Source organism: Trichosurus vulpecula, chromosome 3 (assembly GCF_011100635.1).
Source record: "Trichosurus vulpecula isolate mTriVul1 chromosome 3, mTriVul1.pri, whole genome shotgun sequence".
In the NCBI taxonomy this organism is placed as follows: Eukaryota; Metazoa; Chordata; class Mammalia; order Diprotodontia; family Phalangeridae; genus Trichosurus; species Trichosurus vulpecula.
The window spans coordinates 136267760-136271991 of NC_050575.1; the positions used below are offsets into that span (position 1 = coordinate 136267760).

Consider the following 4232-nt stretch of genomic DNA (forward strand, 5'->3'; position numbering starts at 1 on the left):
TCTTGTGAAAATCAATGCTGAAAACTAAATATATTAAATAAATTAAATAAAATAAAACAAAAAAATATTTTTGTAAAAAAAAAATCTGGGTTTTACTTGGTCCTGACTTATCCAAATATATGTAGCTGTACTATGTGTATGACCAATAGTCGTGGAATCCATTAAGAAATGAAAGCTGTACACTCAGTTCCCCAAAATCAGAACTCTGTTTATGCCTATGCCTAGAATGTGCAAGAATGATGTTGCCTAGCAGTGGCTTCTAAGGTTGACTCCTGAGTTTCCATAAAAGTAGAATCGTTTGTCTCACAAGAAGGGGTATCAAGAGTAGGACCAGCACCCACAGACCACATTTCCAAGTGGTCTGATTTTTCCAGTTCATTGCCCATGCCTGTCTTCTCTTTGTCTTGCATCTCTTGCTCTTCCATTTCCGAAGTTTTGTCTGGGGTTTGAGCTGCAACTTCCGCATTTTCCTTTTGATGTGCAAAACTACAAATCATGTTGGGCCCGTATGAAAAATCATTGTTCTTGATCTGCAACCATTCTACACCCCTTATTTTTTCTCTCTCTCCTTAATCAGAAGTGTTCTCACCATACTCAACTTCTTCATTGTATGGCACTTAAGATTCAATTCTGTTTACAATTACCTTCTGAATTCACCTGATCTGTATTTTCTTGAAACACAACACAGGAACCAAGAGTATTTTCATATTCCCCAGCAAAGACATAGCTGTCCGCTTGAAAAACAGGTCAATTTCCATTGTGTCAATGTCCAAAAGTCTTGCATTTGTTTCCATATCTTGTTTTTTAAAAAAACACCTCTGAGTCTATAATTCCTGACAATTCCACAAGAACCAATTGCTCCTCCCCTTTTTTGTTTTCTTCATCATGCCCTGAGAACCCCCTCAAGAAGGACAGCAGCCACCATGTCCACAAGCCTATGGCTCAACCGGCCTTTCCCCTAGGTCCACCCTCATCCCCTACCCCTGCTAGCATCAGTGATCAAGCACTAACTGCCACTTGAAGATGAGCAACTGGACCTCATTCTCTGGTCTTGGCTCCTGTACCACCTATTTTTGCTATGCCTTCTCCATAAATACCTTTGCTAAAAGCTAACTAATTCTGGATGACATGATTATTAATGGAGAGTACACCAGTCAAGGCTCAGGAACTATAAAACTAGAAACCTCAGCTCCTTAGGGTTATGTTAGGATCCTGAGGAGATGAGTCAGCTGTCCTCCAGGAATCCCAAGGGCACAGGATTGTGAAGGCCCAGTTGGGGGAGTGGCCCTAAAGAATGTGTTTGTTGCATAAACATAATAATTTATACCAGTCCTAATAACATAATTTGCTCAATATATAACCCCTTATTTCAGAGGCTCACTCCTAGGTACTTTGGCTCTCTCTGTCTCTGTCTCCCACACACTCCCTTCTTCTCTCTATGTGTATCTCTCTGTCTCTCCATCTCTCCCTCTCCCTCTCTTTTAGTCCCCTTATATATTCTTTCCCTCTATCCTGGAGATGTCCCGATCTCTCCAGGAGTCAGACTGTGCAAAGATTCTACTAGAAGTGCAATAACTAACTGTCTCAGCTCTTTCAAAATGAAATAGCCAGTTCTATGATGCCTTGGAAGAGTTCGAAGCACTCACATGCTTCTTGGCAAGCAGGGTTTTGATGCCTCTGAACCATTTAATATTTTCTACCCTTTGCTTGAGTGTTAACAGCCCTGTGTGCCACACAAAGTGATGCCTTAAATCATTCTGGAAGCATTTCTATTTTCAATGCTCTGCCAAAGGTCCCAGTTCTCCATTGCTGAGTACATCAGGGTAAGTTGGTCTCACTTGTCTTTTCCCCTCCCCAAGCAGCATGCTTCCCATTGAGGCGGCATCCCACATGTCTTTTGGGGACTGGAAAAATAGTTTGTACCTACCCTTGCAGTTGATAAAACAACCATAGATTTAGAGTGACTAGGGATTGTAGAGCTCATCTAGTTCCCTCATTCTATAGATAAGGAAACCAAGCCTTTCTGTTGCCCAGCCTCTTCCTGAACAGCTGAGCCGAGCCAGGAAAATTGTCACATGATTTCCCTGGTCTTTCTAAAGATTTCCAAAGGTGGGGGGAAAGGGCAGAGCAGGTAGCTGCTGTCAGCGCTAGGCTTGGGAGGCCCAATTCAGGGAGTAAGTACAAAAAGGCTGGGAGTAGGAGAGAGCCAGGCCTCCATCCAGTCCAAAGACGTATGTCCCTACCGAGAACGTATTTCTTTTGTCCCTTCAGAAAAAGTTATATCATAGCTTTTATAAAGTTACATTCTGTGACAGTATTGATTGATTAGAGAGATTCATGACCTCTTCCAAATAATAAATAGATATTTCACCTTGATTGTTTGTACTCTTAACATGTAAGTCTTGCCCAACAGACTGTGCGGCAAAAGACTACTGAAGGAATAGTTCATATCAACATTCTTGCCATAAATCAGCAGCTCTCAAAACTGTGGTCTGGGGACTCCTAGAGGGTTTCTGCAAGGTCAAAATTATTTTTATAATAACACAAAGATATTTTAATTTCTAGCGAGATAAGTATCACTAGATATAACCCACATAAACAAAAACTCTTGTGGGGGAGGTAATTTTCAAGAGTTTTAAAAAGTTAAGAGGGAAAATTGTTCGAACTGATTCAAAGGAAGCAAAACCAGAAGAACAATTTATATAGTAACAATGTTATAAAGACAAACAACTTTGCAAGACTTAGGACTTCGAAAGATAGTTCCAGAGGACTTGTGATGAAACATGCTACCTACCTCCAGATAGAGAGGTAATATAGACAGAGGCATGTGATTTCTCTTTTTTGGACATGGCCAATGCAGAAATTTGTTTTACCTTACTATACATGTTTATAACGAGTTTTGTTTTTCTTGCTTTCTCAAAGGGGAGCCAGATGGGAGGGGAAGAATTCAGACCTGAAAATATGATAGAATTGTAAATAAATAAAAGTCAAGCAGATAGATAAATGGGGGCAGGGAAGAGTATAAAGTGGACTGAAACCAAAAAGTTTGAGAACCACTACTATTGATGAAACAAAAAGACATAAAATGTTATAGTAAGATGTAAAAATGACACATCTCAGAGGAGCAAATAAAGGAGTTGGTTGGTCCATTACATATCCAAAGGTAATAAGAAACATAATTTTATGAGATATTTGGTCACTTCACCTTGGGTGTTCAGAGCAACTTAAGCAAACCTTAAAATAATTATCATCACATATTGTAAAGGATAAAAAGCGGAGAAATGCTATGAAGAACTTAACAGGATTCTTCAATCAACATACATGGTTCAAAGAAGCAATATTATTTACTAAAGACTACCCTGGATTGTGATCCATATGCTTCGTTGGGCTTATGGCCAAAAGTGCTATGAGTCTGTTTAATGTACTTGGTCTATAGAATGAGCAAATTCATAGAACTATGTAATCTTAGAATCTCAGAAGTCACATATTGCCACCATACCTGCGGTGGGAATCATGTTTGCAACATCCTTAATGGATGCTTATACAACATATGCTTGAACATTTCTGCTTTGTATCTATCACATTTTATCTAGTTATTTCTGTATCTAGCTATTTATCATAGTTATTTCTGTACATATCTTATATGAACAAATATGGGAAAGCTGGATTGGACCTTTCTATGGTAGAAATAATATAGATGTGAAGGCTTTGAAAGATCAATTCACAAGAAATATGAAAGAGGGGAAAATATCACCAGTGTTGAAAAATCTCAAGTCTCATCAGTACTGAAATAAGGGAACCAAGAGAACAACTACTGACCTATGCTTGATTTTTCAACTGTCAAAATTTTAAAGAGATTCTTCTATACATGCATCAAAGGCATCCTTGATAAGGGTTTTAGGAACAATCAGACTTTGACAATCAATATTCAGTAATGGACTCCTGTCCACAACTGGTTGAAAGATGTAATGAAAACAAGGTTGCACAATTAAATACCAAATTGTAAACCTGGAAATCGAAGGAGAAATTAGTAAATTGAAAGTGAGAAAACTGTTGAACTAACAAAACTAGGAGCTGATTTTATGGGGGGAGGAACCAATAAAATAGGTAAGCTATTGATTAATTTAATTTTTTTAAAGAGGAAGAAGAAAACCAAATTACCAGTATCAAAAATGAAAAGGGCAAATTCACCACCCGTGAAGATAAATTATAGCAATTATTAGAAGCTATTT

General features: G+C 38.4%; 1 pseudogene; it reads right to left on the bottom strand.

Annotated features, from left to right (window-relative positions):
- Positions 1 to 221: 221 nt before the first annotated feature.
- On the bottom strand, positions 222 to 3515 carry LOC118842246 (annotated as a pseudogene).
- Positions 3516 to 4232: the final 717 nt, after the last annotated feature.